This window comes from Dermacentor andersoni, chromosome 1 (assembly GCF_023375885.2).
Source record: "Dermacentor andersoni chromosome 1, qqDerAnde1_hic_scaffold, whole genome shotgun sequence".
In the NCBI taxonomy this organism is placed as follows: domain Eukaryota; kingdom Metazoa; phylum Arthropoda; class Arachnida; order Ixodida; family Ixodidae; genus Dermacentor; species Dermacentor andersoni.
This window is the reverse complement of record NC_092814.1, coordinates 346,984,954-347,005,059: the sequence shown is the minus strand read 5'-3', so window position 1 is coordinate 347,005,059 and position 20,106 is coordinate 346,984,954. Positions and strand designations below refer to the sequence as shown.

The following is a 20,106-nucleotide window of genomic DNA, read 5'->3' as shown; positions in this document are numbered from 1 at the left end:
TCCTGCAGGCACATTAAGCTTACCCCGTTCAAATTTGTAATTTCATCCTTCTCGGCAACAAGCGTTCTAGTGAAAGTTGACTGTGGACATATTATGAAAACAGTACATGTCAACTAATGAAACAAAGGTGTGTGTGCTTTTTTTTGTTCCGCGACTAAAGCAGTGTGCCGGCCACACCTAATTCAAATGGCCTTTACCGTGCTTCCGAACCTGAGCGGCTAGCTGTATGGGCGATACCACGCATCCAGCGCTGTAGTACTTCAGCAAATAAAGTTTCTCTTGAGAAAAAGTAGTTAATTCTTTAGCTTACTCGACCCGTCGGGTCGCCCGTGCACAGGCACCACTAGAGTCTTAAGAGTGCGCATATTCTTTCGACGCATCGTATGCGTCTGGTTGATCGGGGCACATTCCCGGCCACTTTCTTCAGGTCATTTTATCTACGTTAAACTCCTGACTGGTAGAGTTATTTTGCAGCTCTTAAAATTTTAAAGGTTGAAGCCCCGGTAACGGATAAACAATGCTTATCGAAATCGTACACCAAAAATTTCTGGAGCACGAAAGCTAAAAAAAACAGGTGCTTTTCTTATCCCTCGGAGCTTCGGTAGTTGGCTGTTGCGGAGCCGATTACAGCGCATGGAGACACTTTCTCTTTGTCGTCACCCGAGCACTACCTTAACAGAGTTCGAGGCCGGACAAACAGTAAAATACGCTGCACGTATGTTAAACATCCAGAATGTTCAGACTTGGCTCGCCCCCGTATTTAGATCACGAGCGGAGTTGGGGCAGCCGCCTTTTCCTAGGCCCAAAGGTTTTCGATAGTGCGGCTATATCGAAGCTCGCAGCTTAGTAACAACACGCTCAACACTTTCCAAATCACACAAAAAAGTGTTGACGCCTCTGAGGAAACACACGAATGTCTGCCACTCGTCACTGACAAGACGTTCGCCGCGCAGCCTCCAGTACGATCTCACATACCAGCATGGCGCAGGACGACAGACGGCGCTTTCATCGCAAAATGGCGCCAGCCTCAGCAAAATGGGAGACGTCTTTTCCCACTTGCTCTTGTAGCGCACTACTACGTGCCGCAGTGGTCCGGTCACAGAAGACGATGAGCGATGAGGACACGCCAGGACCGTGACGGTGCGCGAGCAGTGGAATAGGAGGAATCGGGCTTCCGTCTGATTGAGCGGGCTCGGCTAAATATTGGCAGTGGCTTAGCTCGGCTATGCCAGGATATACGTAGCGAAAGCTAAGGCATAGCATGGTTAGCCTTGGTTAATGTTGATCGCAAGTCCAGGTAAGTCTGCTTTGCTAGCTATGTTGCCGCGTTTAGCCAGTTCGGCGCGCTGTTCGTCTGTCTCCGGGGCGATTCGTTTCCTGTTTATCTCGTTCCGATATCGATTCCAGGCCTCCTCCTCCTTATCAGAATTGTCGTCGTCCATACTGCCGCCTCAACTGTGGTTGCGGCGCACGCGAGCTATCCTTTCCAATCCTCCGACATGTTATCAGGCATGCGACGCAGCTGGCGAAGCGAGCGGAGGTGAGCGCAACGACGAGGAACGCGGTGTAGCGTCATACCAAACGGCGGCGGCAGAAAAACGCGGCGCTGCGCAGCGGCGGAACAACTGTGGCCCGGTGCTACTAGAGGCGCATGCGCAGTAGTGACTAGGGAGTGCGCTGTGGCGTCATGCGCCTCCTCGGAGCACCGCCACGGCGAAATTGCAAGTTTGCGCCAGTAAAATTTTAAAAAACATAATTCTTGGAGACCGGGTACGAGCGTCTGCCTGGTTTTTCTTCAGCCACGCCGCGTCGTATTCTAAGGCGCTGTTATCCTATTTGAGGGGTCGATGAAACGGTGGAACTTGTCTCCGGCGTGGTGTGCTGAACGTGCTTCAAAGGTCCTTAATAGGCCATGAATACGAGATGTCTGGCTAGTGCTTGCACGTCTCTCGTGTATAGTATGATTCTTGCATATGCATAATGCAATAAATACCATCTAAGAAAAAAAGGCAAGTGGTTAGGTTACTGGCTCTCGCCCACGAGGCCCGGGTACGATTCCCGGTGTCGGAAAAATTTTAGTGCGCTTATTTCTTTTGCTTTATCATTATTATTATTTTCTTTAGTACGCATCAACGGGGTGTCAGGTTAGGTTAGGTTAGGCAAACGGCGCGTGAAACAGACGCTCTCACCACTCTCCTCCCTACCGCCATGGACTTCGCGCCTCCGTCGCTATAGCAACGCTGCGCATGCGTAGAGAGCAGTGGGCGTGAGATCAAGTGCAAAAAAAATCCCAATAAAACGGTCTGTCTCGCAAAAATGTCGGCCTAACCTGGTTTGCACACTTCTCTGAAATAGCGCTGGTTTTGTGCATACACTGCGCTTGACAATGCCCGTGTGGAGGCAGATTTACGCGATCAAGAAGAAATGCGCAAATGGACTTTTTGTGCAGAAGGCAAAACATATAGCCCAATAAAATGTCGGCCAAGCCACGCCCGCTCATGTGATTTCAAAAACGTTGGCTTGGCGGATACATCACTCTCACAGGTGGTGCTCGTACTGATGACCATTTACGAGATGAATAACTATATACGCCGAAATTGCCTTTATTTCCATAAGAAAAAGCCTATAGCCCGTTAAGATGTCGGCCAGCTAGGTCGGCTCACTTCTCTGAAAAACAGTTGGTTCTGCACGTACACCATTCGCCGTAGTAATGCACCTGCCGAGACCGATTTACACAGATACACCGATATGCACAAATGTGCTTTTCCAGAAATAATGTTAAACTTAGAGCCCATCAGAATCTCGGCACTGCCAGGTCTGCCAACTTCTCATAGAAAGCTCTGGTTATAAAAATACATTACAACTCATAATAATACAGATGATGGGACCATTTCTTGCGGAGAACAAACTGATATGCACAAATACACTTTCCCGGGAAAAAGGGTAGGCCAAGAGCCTTTCACAAAGTCGGCGCAGACAGGTCTGCTCATTTCTCTTGAAAATCCTTGGTTCTGCGCATCCATCACTCAACCTGGTAATGCACTCGTTCAGGCGGATTTACGCAAAAAAATGAATTGATATGCGCAAATGTGACCTTCCGGAAAAAAATGGTAAGCCTACAGCCCAATTAAATATCGGTCCAGCCTGTCCTGCCCATTTTTGTTGGAGCCCTGGTTTTGCGCATACATTCCCACCCAAGGTAACGCTTGTGTTATGAATTATTTATGCGAAGAAAAAAGTGGTATGCAAAACATGCTTTTGCAGGAAGAAACGTAAGCCTATATAGCTCATTAAAAAGCTGGCCATGCCAGGCCAGTGCTCCTTTCTGTAAAAATGCCCTGGCTTTACATACATCATTAAGGATCATACTTTCTACATTAAACCGTTCCCCATGATAATGCACGTAATTACTAGCATTTACGCGAGGAAGGAACCGATATTTGAAAAGGAGGCAAACAAAATTCAGATTTTGCAAAGTTTATTCAATTCTTATTTACTGAACTCCTATTGCGCATTACGTCAGAACTCTTGCCCTTGCTTCGAGTTGGCAAGTTCGGCTTCGCCCGGCCGTCAGCTAGCCGCCTGGTTAGCTCAGATGGTACAGTGGCTGCCCCAGACAATCGGTGGCCTTGGGTTTGAATCCCGGACCAGCAGGAATTTTTCTTCGAACTGCGAGAATTTTCTTTCGAAGAACTGGTGGATTTCTCATTTTACCCTTATTTACTCAATTCTCCCCAAAACTTCTAGATTGTCGCCGAAATAATTGCCTGCGATAATGCGCGTGCTGGCAAGTGCTTTATGCGAAGAATAAACCGGTATTAAAGAATCTGCCTTTTATGCGTTGCATATTGCAATCACTCAGTTCAGCCCTTGGGCGCGGCCGGGCAGCCACCATTGACCTTTAGCGCCGGAGGAAAAGCTGGGCCCCAACACAATATGCAACGCATTCTTGGCTTAACCAAGCTAAGCCTGGCCATTTTTTTTGGAAAACAAGGTAAAGCTCAGGAAAATTTCGATTTTCGGAGGTTTTCAATATCCTCCCAGGAAGCGCTAATATGTCGCCTAAATAATTCCCTGCGATAATGCGCGTGCTCTCAAGTGGTTTACACGAAGAATAAAGGATATTAAAAAATCGACCTTTTTAGAAAAAGAGCCAGGAAAATTTCGATTTTTGGAGGTTTTCAATATCCTACCAAAAAGCGCTAATTTGTCGCCTAAATAATTCCCTACGATAATTTGCGTGCTTCCGAGCGGTTTACGCGAAGAATAAAACGATATTAAAAAATCGGCCTTTTTGGAAAAAAAGGTAAGGCTCAAGAAAATTTCGTTTTCTGGGGTATTTTCAATATCCTCGAAAAAGCACTAATTTGTCGCATAAACAATACCCTGCGATAATGCGCGTGCTTGCAAGCGGTTTACGCAAAGAATAAAGCGATAATAAAAAATCGGCCTTTTTGGAAGAAAGGTAAGGCTATATATAGCTCCGGAAAATTTCGATTTCTGGGGTATTTTCAAGTTCTCTCAAGAAGTGCTAATTCTTCGCCTAAATAATTATCTGTGATAATGCGCTTGCTTGCAAGCAGTTTACGCGGAGAATAAACTGGTTATTGAAAAATCTGCCTTTTTCGAAAAAAGAGGTAAAGGCTCCAGGCTCACCTTTCTTTGCAGGAATTCCAATTTGTTCTTGTCCATTACTCAACTGGTCATTCAGCGTAAGCTCACGCATTAGCAGCCGACGAGGTGTTTGTGCCGAGCGACCGCTTTAGAGGGAATCGGTTGGACCTGACGTGCCGACATTTTGTAATGTACACTAGGCTTACCTTTCTTTGCAGCATGTCTAATCTGTGAGAGTCCGCTCCTTCAACTAGTAAATCGGCATCAGCTCATGCATTAGCAGCGGGTGCGATGAGCGCCGTACCAGCGCTTTCCAGAGAATTGTTTGGACATGACGTGCCGATACTCTAACGGGCTTCAGACTTACCTTTCTTTGCGGCAGAGCGAATCGGAGCATGGCTGTTTATTAATCGCGTAAATGGACGTGAGCAGCTGTATTAGCTATAAGTGAGATACGTATGCGCCGAACCACGGCGTTGCTTAGATTAATATGGGCCTGGATAGTGGGGTTTTACGTGCTGAAACCACGATTTGATATTGAGGAACGCCGTGCAGGGGGACTGCGGATTCATTTTGAATACCAGGGTATCTTTATCGTGCCCCCGGTGCACAGGACAGGTGGTTTTTGCTTTTTGGCCCCATCGAAACGCGGTCGCCTCAGCCGGGATTGGATCCCGCGACATCGTGCTGAGCAGCGGAATTCCATAGCCGCTAATCCATAGCGACGGGTACGTTGACTGGACGCGCTGATACTAATGATCTCTAGGCTGCCCTTTTTGTTGGAAAACCAATCTGCGCACGCCCGTCTATTCATCTCGTAAATCAGCGCCAGCAGCTGGATCAGCCGGAGAAGTGATGTATTCGCCGAACCGGCTATCTCTTGCCAGAGAATTGGTTGGACCAGACGCGCCGACATTGTAGATGGCTAGAAACTTACCTTTCTTTCAGGGAAAGCCAATACTTGAATATGTCTTTATTCATCGCGTAAATAGGCGTCATCAGGTGCCTTAGGAGAGCGTCCGGTTCGTATGCAGGAAGTGCTGGGTTCGAATCCTTATGCCACCGGAAAGCCCCGTTTCGTTAACGTTGGCAGAGATGTACCACGACGTGGCGCTTTGTTTTTCTTTTATTTTCTCATGTCGAAAGGGGGTCCTGTAAGGAGTTGCAAAGGTGTTGTCACCGCCACAGCTTAGGTGAAATAGTCGAGCATCCGCCGCTGGTGTGGGAGGCACATGAGGGCGGCCGACGGACACCGACCGGTAAAATAGGTGCAGCTGTGCTCCCGTCCTCGTGCACGGCAACTACGAGAGTTCCAGACGTGTTTTTAAAGAACCCCAGCTAATGTGAATATGGTTACACGGGATCGCCTGACTGCTTTTCTTTTTGGCTAGTTGTGTGTTGTTCTGTTGGTCTTGGTTCTTACCCAGCAATCATGGCGGCCGGTAAGAACCTCTCTTGAGCTACACGTCCACGGAAAGGCGGACGCCTGGCCGTCAGTGTGCTTGCACCTTTCTTACAAACCGGTGGGTGTCCGGTGGTGGGGACCGATCCACGAACTTTCCGCAGAGAAGCTGGGTGTTCTACACACTGGGCCATCATTGCGGTTCTCGTCTCCTCTCGCTCCTGCTATGGGTTCCGGGTAACCGAACACATTTTAACCACATGGTCGTTGCTGTGCACACGTGAATTATGTCCTTCTGCTTGTTTTCCTTGTAGTGGTGGCAGTGCCATCGTCGTTCTAGGAGAAGTATAGTGACATCGGAGTAGTTGACCCGACTTGCGCAAACTTTGATGCATCACTAATTTGTTACTAAAAGGAACCAAGAAATGACAAAGCACTTGAAACTACAGACTAGAGGCCAGAACACTATCAGCCCAAACACACCAAGAAGCGTAGTTATATTTAAGGGATGGTTCGCGATTCCAAAGAGTCGGTCATAAGCATGTGCAGGTAACAAATAATGAAACCAAGGAAAGCATAGGGGAAATGAATGGTTTTATTTGAGGCGCAAAAAAATGGGTAAATGGAAGTGAAAAGTAGACGAGAAAAGTTACTTGACGCATGTGGGAGCTGAGACCACAGTCCGCGCATTCCGCATGCGTTGCCTCACCAGATGTGCTACGGTGACGGCTCTTCCCACGTACACATCCTTACGCATTTATGTATGCCTAGAGGATTAGACACTTGGAGTTTTAGCCAGCGCCTCTCAGACCATTTGTGGCGCTGGGCGAGAGCAGCTTGGCGAGGTCCGAAAGGACGAGTCACGCAGACATCCGGCACGCTAACTGTAAGACGCGTATGCGATACTGATGTACAGGAAGAGAAATATTAACCCTCTTCTAACGGACACTTTCCGATGCCTTTCTCAAACGTTATCGAACGTAAGAGCTACGTCGTTACTGCAGGGCAAGACCGATGGCCAGTGAGACGCTTCAGTGACGAGGCACTACCCTCATGGAGCGCGATTGCTGCCAGCGATATCCTGCATCCAAGAGGGAAGAGGCCGGACAATTAACCTGCATTTCCTTGAAATAAAAGCCAAATAAAAAAAAAAAAACAGATTTAATCAACCTCTAATGCGTGAAATACGGTTACGCTGGTGACCGCGCGTACAAAATAACCCACGCAGAATTTCGTAGGTATGCCTGCGCAAGGCCACTGACAGTATGTTTCTTTTAGGTAAACGGTCTCTGTGGGTTGTTCTTAAAGTTGTACCTGCTTCGCACTTTTAAATGCAAAATATCGCTTTGCTCAGTCACAGGTAGGGTCAAATGTGAGGTCGATCAATGGCACAGAGTTTGTCACTGTCACTGTAATAAATAAATAAATAAATAAATAAATAAATAAATAAATAAATAAATAAATAAATAAAAATAAATAAATAAATAAATATCATTAAAATTGTTTGACTGCAGGATTAGAACAAAGGACCTCTAGCACAGCTAGACGACCAATGTCGAAGCCAATATGCCAAGAACGTATGAACGTACGAGACCACTGCCATAAGAAGCAATTATGCGCGTTCGCAAAGACTTACTGCCTTCTGCATTAAAAATATAGGTTGCCTTGAAATTTAGGCCAATGAGTACAGATAGAACGTAATGAACGACGTCACAAGAATGCCCGAAGCCAAAAGCACGAAGATCAGACAAATCCGTGTAATAACTATCATTCCCATCGCGGATTAGAGATCGCAGCGCTACAGTTCCCTCTAGTGGTTATTGTAGAAAACTATATGGCACGTACGGTTGATAGCATGCCCCAACTTGATGTTTTATATTTTTTGAACTCCTCGTTATCAGAGCCGATTGCCGAGGTTCGACGGTTTAATCACAACCATATAGACAGAGGTGTTCTCCACGGCTCGCGTCGTCCGAGAGTACGAACTGAGGAGGAAACACAGACACGAGGCTTCGCCACATCACTTGCGAACCGATCCCGGTTCCCGGCCCGTTCCGCGGAACACATGCATTTCAATACGACAAGAGAACGAACACATTGTCGTGAGTAGTCCAGCGGCTCTGATATGCGTCCCACGAAAGCCGCGGCCGGGCAAGTTTCGTTGACGTTCAGTCCTACAACAAACAAAGGTCCCCCGCGCCGAAGCCCAGTAAGCGTTCGACCGAGTGCTAAGTCGGGAAACCACGCCTCGCATCGCAACGAACCATCCTCATTGCATACAAATTGGCTGTAGGAAGTCCGGCTCATGATCAGTCAGACAGTGTCCGTGGATACAATGGCGCAAACCGAATAAGCCCAATAATACACTCTTGTGTCCAATATCGACAATGAAGACATGTCATTGTGCTCCGAAACAATGTCAACACGAGGCTGGCACCGCGGTCGGCAGTTTGCGCGCTCGTTCGGAAGAAGAACAGCAACGAAAAAGCACAGGCTTTATAAGGCACGTACTTAGTCTCTTATGAACATACGATATACACTTGTAGTCTGCAATAATTTTTATTTTTAGTGATTGTTCTTCGCCCAAGCGCTTCAGCATAGTGCTCTCGTCGTCCGGGCATGGCCACCGCTGCGGCAGGTGGGAGGTTTATGCTGGCCTTTCATGTAATCTTCGTGTACTGCTTGAAATCGTCTCTGCCAGCTTCGAGCGGTGAGGTACGCGACGGCGTTTCGTTCTTGCTGAGGTCTGTTCGCAATTGTTTGCAAGCTTTTTTTGCGGCTCTCCTTGCTCCTAGCGAAGGTCCTAGTCCTCTCGCGAATGTATTAGAGGTGCCAGTGGCGAATTATTGCTCCCGATAGCATTGCGATTGCCCAAGTTGCCACTTAACTCCAAGTGGCGTTACAATTTTTGCCCAATTGTTTCACATATCGTAATAAAAGCAGTGCACAGTACAACAGCATGCGCGAAGTTACACTGCACTTTAAGATTTAGTGTTACTGGATGCTTAACAGAATGGCGGCGAGGCGCTCGATTTGTAAAATTTACTACGCGAACACTCAAGACGCATACACAAAAAAACGGTTCGTACTTATCCACAGTTGAAGAGGCCTGTTTCTCGCTGTGGTATAACAGGTAAGCAGTTCACGCATGAAACTTCAATCAGTGCCACATTATTATGGGCGAAATGTAAGACAATCAAAGGGACATTGGATTACCGGGATAAATAGGCTCGTAAGTTGGTGCAAAGCAAAATAATCTGAACAAACATTCACGACAGATTGAATGCACTTCTCAGAATTTGTGCAGAGCGAAGCGTTCTTGAATTGTTTCATATAACGCTATGCAAACAGACGTGTGGTCCGCGAAATTTCGTTTTATTCTAGCGGTGTTCCAATATTAAAATTTGGGAATTGAAGCGAACAAGATGTTTAAGAGTAAGCGGCCCCCGCGTATCGAGTATTATATTATTTTTGAATCAATATCAAATATACACACATTGTGCGCCCCCTTGTTTGGTAGAAAAGCAAAGCATTCTTGGGGTGATTGGATCGTGAAGTATGCGTGTGCGTATATGAAATGTGCTTTTCGAGGTAGAAATATTAGCATTAAAGTGCAGCATCTCATACCAAGAACGGATTTTGTTTTTAGTGATTTATAGACAGACTGCGTACTATGTACACATATTTACATGCAGTACATCATATGTAGGTTGTTTTGTCAGCTACACCGAATTAAAAAAATGCCTGTGACAGGAATAGGCTAAACGGAAAGTCAGGGAGGTTAGCCAGTTCTCGGACCAGGTGGCTACCCTGTGCTTGGGAAGGGGGGTAATTGTAACGCTTGAAATAGTTGAGGCGGCCATTACGTGTACGATGAGAAATGTTTAATTAAATAATTAACATCGTAAGCTAATTAACATTCTAAGTGAGTACCTTAAACCACATACTACAGTCTACAAATTACAGCCAATCAGTTCGCAAGGTGTATCCACTTGGAACGAATTTTCAGGATTGCACCAGTTTCGAGATATTAATTTTCTAAGTGTCCGACGATATGCACTGGTGTTCCAGTTACATTGTTTAAAGAAACGCTTTTCTATGTATTTAAGCAAGAAGTAACACAAAAGGAACAGATACTCGAAGTTTCAAACCTCTTCAAGCTATTCCTGTAGTGGTTTGTGTCACCCGCTTAAAAGGAAACGCAGGTACACGTGACCTAAATGATATTCGACGTGTATGCAGTGACGACTGGCAGGCTGACGCGAAGTTTTCCCTATTTGGGAAGGAGCCATTGCGATAAATATACAAACAAAAATCGCAGTTCCGCCCAAAAGGCGGGACTGCGATTGCGTTACTCATTGCGACACTGATTGTGATAGAGAAAATTAGACGTAACAGTTCTTCGGAAACTCGCAAGGTGGAGAGAAGTAATTAATAAAGGGAAAATCAGACATCCACCCGTTCGTAGCAAATGCTACAAAGGAAACCCATACGGGTTCCTTGAAAGACAGGCCTAGAAGTTGGAGAAAAATTCGTCCTGATCCGGACTCAAACCCGTGAACACTGCCTTTCTGGGGCAGCCGCTGTACCATCTGAGCTAACCAGGCGGTTTGCAGATGGCAGGGCGAAGTCGAAAGTGTCCACAACTCGAAGCGAAGGCAACAGTTTGACGTAATAGTTCTGCGGAAACCCGCAAGGTGGAGCGAAGTAATTAATAAAGGGAAAACCAGACATCAACCGTTCATAGCAAATGCTACAAAGGAAACCCATACGGGTTCCTCGAAAGAAAACCCTCGCAGTTGAAGAAAAATTCGTCCTGGTCTGGGACTCGAACCCGGGACCACTGCCTTTCCGGGGCAGCTCACCCTCACACGCTTTCACTCATACGGAAGCTCACGGCGACGGCGGAAATGCGCCTGGAATGACCATATAATTGCTATCGCAATAACAAATAGTGATGCATATTTACTGCTACAAGGACTCACTAAGGCAAGGTATTGTCATTTTTTTTCGACAAGCCCTAAAGAGAACGGAACGGTTGTTCACTTCCTTTTGAGGCACCCTACTGATGCACGTTTTGACGGTCACGTAGTTAATCTGTATTTTTTGAAGTAATAGCGTAGCGCAAAAAAAAAAAAAACCACGGACACAAGGAAGACAGACAAGGACAAGCGCTACTCACAACTGTTTAATGGAAGGAAGGGTAGTGCATATATAGTTAATCATTCTTCTATAACGCTGCGCAAAAGTTCGGTAAAGGCGGGGCCCATAATAGATGGCCAAAATCGGCAAAGTTCTTTAAAGCTACAACAGCCAGCGCACTCCAAAAGTGAGATTAGAGATTTCCGCTGGGTAAAAGTTTATTACAAGACTGCAAAAACGGTATTGCCTCGCAATGAAGTTTATCCGCTCCCAAAAACGACGTCAAATAATGAATTTTTACATTTGAATTCTGATTATACACATTTAGTGCATTGGAATAGCGCAATGAGTACTGCTCTCAGCAAATGCATGCTGTGTTTGCGTTCACTTTTATGTGAATTCGCTACATTAAGCATATCAAGTTGGTCACGCGTTTTACACGAACTTACATTTAAATCCACAATTGAATTAAAAAAAAAAACACATTTTTTCCCATCTGCCTTCCTGGAATTCATTGTATCGCTCCATTCGGTTAGCGCCATACGGTGCGCAGCGTACACAAACATTTTAACACCCTTAAGGGTGTAAATCAGTTTGTCGCCAGACGAACACCCTAAGGGTGCTGTTGTCTACACCCTACAGTTGGGGTGCAGTTATATCACCCTAGAGGAAGGGTGTCCAGCAAAATAAATTTAGGGTGTAGGGGTGCAAGTCCATATTAACACCCATATATGTGGGTGTTGGAAGGGTGTACATCCTTTTATTGCTAGTGTGTAGGGAAGGCAGGTTTGGCAGTACACGCCTTCAATTACTACTATGTACAGCGATCCACGCGTAACTCTCGCGTGTGCCAGAAGGTTCAAGTTCGGCTACCAAACACACCGTCGAACAGCCGGCCTTGAAGCTTCGATGGGCACACACGCACGTATACATGTGGATCACATTACATATTAGTAATTCACGGTGTATATTGCAAAACCTGTCTTCGCTGCACATATACAACCTAGCAAATGTCACTTTTGAGCATGTATATCAACACCAACGGTTATCACGATTTCCAGATCCACATAACATGCAACACAGACTGGTACGATATATGGCATTTTCAGGAAAAATGTAAATATATTTATTGCATGCTGCAATACAGAGTACAATATATACATAAATCACATGAAATATAAACATGCACAATCACCAAACACATCGGTAAGTACAAGAACATGTACATTTCCCACAAAGGTATCTAAAATATAAGTATTGATCAAATCTGTTATTAGAGAAGAAACTATGTATAGCAGCACTGAAAGAGCCTTAGTTGACCTCGCAGTGTTTTGGGCCACATAAAGGAATAAATTTTTAGTATAAGGCTCAATGAACGAAAATTCAAGTTTTGATGCCTTGAAAAAAAAAAGGGACATTGCAAAGGTGAATTAGGGGAGTAATTGAAATGCAGAGCAAATGCACAAGACACCTGTTACTTTGTACACTAATGTAATCGCAAAGCATTATGAAAAGTTTAGAAAGTCGATGTAAGCATAACTGGCCAACATTTTTCGGACTGAAACAATACTTTCCAAGCATAGACGTGCTTTAAGTGAGGTTTAAGCCAGCGGTATTATTGCTAATTTTTTCTTTCCAACAAGATTATTGAGCACGAAAAATATGTAGAATTTTTTAGTGCCTATATAGTTTGTCCTCTTTTGTGAAACGAGAGTTCTCTGTGCTAAAAGTGCTGTGTAGGATTTTCTAACTACAATTCCAGTTTCTATAAATTTCTGTCTTGTAACCCGAAGGCACTGGTACATATACAATATGCAGTTTGAAAATAGGTTCTTTTCTTACCATAAATCAAGAGTGAGTATTCCACATTTACTATTGTGTGGGTGCAAGGTGCAGTAAAAGGCTTGATAAAAGCAAACCACTGTTGATTAAACAATTTTGCTGAACACGAAAGGTGGACAGTGTTTTAAAATACATAGTAAATTTCTAAATTATTTGCACTTAGATGCAGTAATACAAGATTAGGGCTTGCTGTAGCATGTGAATATACAAATTAGCAAATATGGTTTAATAAATTAGCCATACTCTGGTTACTAAAAGAACACAGGCACAGGCAGTCATGTAAAAGTTCAAGTTAAATATCACACTGTTAACATTTGCCAGCAAATGGTCGTATCAAACATTATAAATATACTGAAAAAGGTGCTTTCTTGGGATAGTTGGCAATTAATGCGAAAAAATTACGTACAGCGTGAATTACAAGGACTATATACGAGAGACGACATAGACTGCGCTGACTTCCAATAATATTATATTGCGTTGCCACATTGTGTGTATGTATACAAGAGCGGGCATGCGCAGAAAATGAGTCACAAGGGGCGTCTAACAGCAAGTGATTGTACTAAGGACGTGGTCACCTGAAAAAAAAAAACATTACAATTTCTATCTTTTGAGATACAAGACTTCACTAGGGTCAGTGTGATAGAGGGGGCACTAACGCCTACACTACCCAGTTTTCTGGTGAAATTTGCTTCTATAGTTTCCCGGATGACCTGTTAGCTGTGTCTCGCTAGAACTTCCGTATATTCAAAGAGGGGCGCGCAGTCACAGTCCCGGGGCAATGGATGCCCAAGTGGCCTTGAACGGTGTTATGGACGTTATAGTGCTCTCTTAAACGATCATTTAGGCACCTGCCTGTTCGTCCTACATATTTACTGCCTCAAAATGGGGGAATATGGTAAACCAAATTCGTTGCACATATCGCAAAACGTTTTCTGTGCCCGACAGAGCAAGAACTCTGACGTGATTTGGGCGCGTTTACACACTTACAGAGCTTTGCCAGCTTTTCTGGGGTTGAGAAAAGGCCTGTGATTCCTGGAGGTTGCCGAATCTTTTTTAGCCTATCCGAGACATCATGCACATACCCACCGGCGGCACTGCGAACCTATGTCTTTCAACCGGTTGGTTCCTTGACTGCGCGGGCTCATCACGGTTTGTGCCCCTCAGAAGCTATTCCACTATGGCTGAAATTAAGGCCGAAGGGTAGTCAACCCTAGAAAGGTGATCAACCTGTGCAGCAAGACTATGTTGCATCTTTTGTGAACAAGATTTGTTGAGGCTGTTAACGAGGGAACACTTTTAATACCTCATTTAACGAGCTTTGAGTGTGCGGAGTTAAAGGGCAAGAGTGACTTCTTACTTCTCAGATCGAAGCACCAGCCTGAGATCTACAAAGCGCGAGGAATCATCAATGGGGACCTCATGCGTTAGTTGTAGAGGCTTTCTTAAACATCTCCAAGACTCCCGAAGCAACAGGCTCGAAAGCGTGATCAGTGCAATCAATGAATACCACGTGGTCATTCACAAACCTGCACACTTTGACAGGAGACGCATCTAGGTGACCTTCAATATTGCAATCATGATGAGCGAGATAAATATAACATAGTGGCGGCGCCAGGCATGATCCTATACAAATACCATTTATTTGTATATTGCGCAGGATCATGCCTGGCGCCGCCACTGAGTTATATTTATCTAGCTAATCATGATTGAAATATTCAAGGTCCCCTAGATGCTTCTCTCGTTGTCAAAGTGTGCAAGTTTGTGGACGACTACCTGATATTTATTGATTGCACTGATCATGCTTTTGAGCCTGCTGCTTGGGAGACTTGGAGATCTTTAAGAGCTGCAGCCTCTAGAACTAACAAATGAGGTCCCCACTGATGATTCTTTGCGCTTTCTTGATGTCAGGCAGTGCCTTACAAATAAACAGGTGGGCTAGTGCTTTGAACCGAGAAGTAAGAAGTCACTCTTGCCCTTTAACTCTGCACATTCAAAGCTTGTTAAACGAGGTATTGTAAAGATTTGCCTCGTTAACAGCCTCAATAAATCTTGCTCACATGAAATGCAAGATAGTCTTGCTGCACAGGTTGATCGCCTTTCTTGGGTTGGCTACCCTTTGGCCTTAATTTCAGCCATAGCGGAACAGCTTCTGAAGGGCACAAAACGTGATGAGCGCACTCAGTCAAGGAACCAGCCGGTTGAAAGACTGGTTCGCAGTGCTACCGTGTGTGCATGATGTCTCCGATAGGCTAAAAAAAGATTTGGCAACCTCCAGGAATCCCAGTCCTTTTCTCAGCCCCGGAAAAGCTGGCAAAGCTCTGTAAGCGTGTAAACACGCCTAAATCGTGTCAGAGTTCTTGCTCTGTCGGGCACAGAAAACGTTTTGCGATATGTGTAACGAATGTGGTTTACCATATTCCCGTTTTGAGGCAGTAAATATGTTGGACGGACAGGCAGGTGCCTAAATGATCGCTTAAGAGTGCACTATAACCTCCATAACACTGTTCAAGGCCACTTGGGCATTCATTGCCGGGACTGCCGCTGCATGCCCCTATTTGAATATACGCAAGTTCTAGCAAAACACAGCTCACCCGGTACATTATTGATGCTTATTTCACCAGAAAAATGGGTAGTGTGTGCGTTAGTGCCCCCTCTATCACGCTGACCCCTAGTGAAGTCTTGTATCTCCACAGATAGAAATTGTGATTTTTTTTTAGTGACCATGTTCTTAGTAAAATGACTTGCTGTTAGAACACCCCTTGTGAGTGCCTTTCATTTTCTGCGCATGGCCCTTCTTGTGTATAAACACATGATGTGGCAACGCAATAAAATATTGTTGAAAGTCAGCGCAGTGTATGTCATCTCTCGCAGTCCGTGTCCTTCACACTGTACGTCATTTTTATACTGAACAGTGAATATTAATTGATTCAAAATTAGAAAAAATATAGTACACATCTGAGCTGCAAGAATGCAATTGATACAGCAAATGACGTTTAGCTTTCCAAAAGAAAGAAAATGTTCACGTTTCACCACGAGGTGCAGGGACTCCATTCTCTGAGCATCTTGACCAATAAATGCAGCGCATGGCATTGCTGGAATCTTGCATCCTGCATTAGCAAAATAAGAAGAGAATCATGAGAGTTCAGTCTGTGCAATTACACATGTGCACTGTGGAAAATTTGATAAGGCAACAAGCTCCTGAAAGTAACAAACTTAATTAATGTGACTGGGAACAATGAACAGCTCAGGCAACTGGGCAAGACAGGTGAAAGGTAGGAGAAATTTCTACTTTGCAAATTTAGGAATTGCATTTACTGTGAACACTAAACCACTATGTCACTGTGAATACAAGGCATATACAGCAGCAAAAGCAAATAAATTTACAGTAGCCTTTTCACCATAGAAAATAAGAGTGAATAAAATTTAAGGACACTACCAATGACATCTCTCAACAGAAATTTGTCCAAGAGTGTGTATGTGACCTTAATATAAAATTGACATGAAATGTGGAATATATCTCTGCATTACACTTTATAAGTACTGCAACTGAGAACCTTATGGGATATGGCATATTAAGACTGACATGCACAAGACATTAAAAAATGGCTGTTTTTACACAACATTATTACACTAGGAGACAAAGAGTAATTTTACAGAGAATGCACACAAAATAAAAATAAGGGAACCCCCACTGGCATTATCATTTGCCCTGCAATACATGCATCCAGCCCAACAATCTCCAACTCCCCAATGCAGTTTATTAGACCCTTTCTGTATCCTAAAATTTATTGTGTATTTCTTATTTACTAATTTAGTAAGAATTGACATTTCGGCATACTTTCCTTGAAAATTTAGCATGTGTTAACTATTTTTTTAGAGCAGGCCCCTTTCTTTCAATAGGTTAGCTTGGCAAACGGTGACAAGTAGTATTCTCACAGATCATAAGTTTAAATAAACTTATGATACTTCGTCATGCTCCCACTTTCTACTTCATGCTCTAAACTGTGATACCCCTCCTAGGCAGTTTATGTTATTCTGTGAATACATACATGGTACTTCTTTGTGTAGCCTCTCAACTAGAGCCTGAAATTTCTTGTCTCCTAGAAAAATCATCTTTACCGCCCAAAATATATTGCACGGTTACCCTTCACTTGGGGGGTGGGGAGGGATTGTATATAAGTGTTCACATATTCAATGAACCTCAGAGCCACAACCATTTCTCATCCTGTGTTGCCACTACACGCATGAGTCGCAATGGTTGTAAATTGGCTACCCGCCCTTCCCCGCCTAAAAGTACATTTTGCCACATGGAAAATGACCACAGCATTGCATTTGATTGAATGAGTCCTCCTGTGCATGTTTTTTTTCTCGTCTTGTAATGGCTAGGTTCAACATGGTCAAGTCTGAAAACTGCCAAGCCCCAACCAATACTTTGTGTAGTTTCAAAATTATGAAGCATTCATTTTTCAAGACTTGTCCCAAATTAAGCATGAGGCAGATTTTCATGACGCAAATGAGGAAAGGTTGTGCTTAATGACAATGATAGGCCTGCTATATCCTGTAAAACTGTATGAAATGACATATGCTTGCAATTTTCATGAGCAGCTAGCTCAGTACAAGAAATAGGTGCAATGCCTGCGCAAATGTTTTTTAGCACCCATGAGAGGTCCTAGTTTCTTGTAATTTCTTCAAATCCCTTGCAGTCTAGATTGCAATCCGGCGCATGTTAATATTGTATTTGAAATAAAAACAGCTCAAATATTAAGGTTTTGAGAATTATACGGGATTAAATTAAAGGTAGACAAGTAATGCAACGAGCAAATAACAAGCTCATTGCATAGAGTAAGGAAATATTCCTTTCCTGCAAAAACATTGGTAGCAGGAAGGTCATACGAAATTAGCACTGAATGCACAATAAAGAATATCATGCTGGAATGCCCCCATCTGTGAATATTCTTGCACAAAGAAAATCCTCATTATGAAAGGCCATCAAGAAAATGCAAGTGTATGCTTTGGATCAACAGTCATACCTGCAGTATGCACTACAATCGGAAATATTTAAAAACACACACAACTGCATATGATATCAAGCTTAGGCCGCCAAAGAGCCTCAGAGTTTTAAATTATAACTTGACTTACTATATTAAACTACACACCTATATCTACTTACAATGTAGTCTTCCCAACTGCTTCCTAGAAGACATCAACCATCTGCCTGAAGGCGAACGCAAGTGGCTTGCTCTTAATGGAAGGCACCAAGGCTGGGCATTGTGAAATTGATGCTATCATCTGCATGACCTGCGAGAAACAACACTCCAAGATAAACAAATGCTATTAGAATGAAAGACAAGATCACTGGTAATGAGCCTCGTTTTGGTTTGCACGAGAAAAGCAAAAAATATGGACTTTGCGCTGCTTACTAAAAAAGAAGCAAGCTTCCTTCCAGATGTTGCAGTCATGCATTAGGATTGTCACACAGCTGCATGTTTGTATGCTCATATGCTGCTGTCGCTACTGTGCCAGCATGCTTTGCATAGCTTCTTATTTCAAGTTATATTGATTATTGTGTTTTCTTGCCAATTTTTGGCAAATAGCACCAGCAAAGAAGTAGCTCACTTACACACACACACTCCCTTGTGAGGAGCGAATTCACACACGCACGCATGCATGCACGCGCGCACACACACACACACGCACAAGCCTCTACCACATAAGCAGCTTCCCACGCTTGACACACTGCATTTTTTATCCTTTGACACTCCTACTGCTAAGGCATAAAAAGCCTTCGTGTGACCAACCCTGAACTCCTCAACCTACATTTCCAGCTTAAACACTTTCTCGAGATCCAGGACAAGCCTTCTAGCTTCCCTAGTGCTCCAAACTGTAGTTAGGAATTTCAATAGGGCTATAGGCGACAGCTCTCGAAGAGCATTCAAACTACCCGGAGAGACCTAAAGCTTGCATATGATACCTCTAAAGCGCAACAACACTTCAAATTTTCAAAATTCATTAAAGCTCCTGAAGACAATTGCTATATACGTAGGACGGGGGGTCTTGAATAACCTGCTGTTCACAATTTCAGCGGTTGTATGCATCAACGGAAATGTGGGCTAATGGGAAATTCACGTCTTTAAGATCAGAATTAGTGTAATGGCGAAACACACTACCATATTTCTTAATCATTTATTTGTGCTCTGGATGTAACGTTTCTCTTAGAATAACAATCAAGGATATCGATTCATCAGGGCAGAGGCGGGAAAAAGGAGGAAGCGTATACCTGACGCCTTCCCACTGATCCTCCTGAGAAACAGCGCCTCATACAGCAGTTGTCCAGGTTGGCTTGAAACCAAACTCGGCTTTCAGGCGGCAACACTCGCTGCACCAAATTGGAAGAGTTTTATTGCGAGTAAAACTCTACCGGCCTTATGCAATACATACGCACGCACACAAAACGCACTCGCGCGCACACAAATATACGCACTCTCAAAGCGCAGACACAAAGGCACGCACACGCACATTGATAAACACAAACAATCACACATACATGCGGCAGACACGCTAACACGTGCACGCACACACAGTGACCCACACAGAAACACGCTCACAAAACACGTACGCACTAGACACACGCAAGCACGCCGGCCCATACAAACTGGCATGTATGCGCGCGCAAGACGACGCATGCACGCACGCACGCACGCACACACACACACACACACACACACACACACACACACACACACACACACACAAAGCGAGCTGAGCTGAGCGCACGCACACACACGAATCGAGCCGAGCGCGAGCGCGCACACACGCACAGACAAAGCGAGCCGAAAACATGTTAAAGGCGCCCGGCAAGCAGCAACAGCAGCACGCGACCGCATCAGGGAGAACCAATACCGCGCCAGTTCTTTCGAAAGGTGGCAAAGTCAGTCGTCCTTTTTCTACGCGACGCAAAAGTGGTCGACCACATTTAACTTAAGTGCGAGCGACCGTATTACAAGAAGCCGCGCTGAACGCACAAAAGAAGCACACCTATGAACGTTGAAGCGCTGAGAAAATCGTAACTATGCAGGCGCATCACGCCCGATGTAAGACGGGGCGCG

At 44.5% G+C, this 20,106-nt stretch overlaps 1 protein-coding gene and 1 long non-coding RNA gene across 2 annotated transcripts in view; both read right to left on the bottom strand.

The window, feature by feature from the left end:
- Nucleotides 1-20,106, bottom strand: part of LOC140215368 (uncharacterized) — a 66,816-nt gene that overhangs the window by 10,156 nt on the left and 36,554 nt on the right. The window lies entirely within an intron of this gene.
- On the bottom strand, nucleotides 15,848-19,526 carry LOC126516521 (uncharacterized). Its single transcript, XR_007596067.3, has 3 exons — nucleotides 19,278-19,526; nucleotides 18,171-18,298; nucleotides 15,848-16,107 (listed from the first exon to the last, which is right to left on the bottom strand). It is a non-coding gene; the product is annotated as an uncharacterized lncRNA (long non-coding RNA).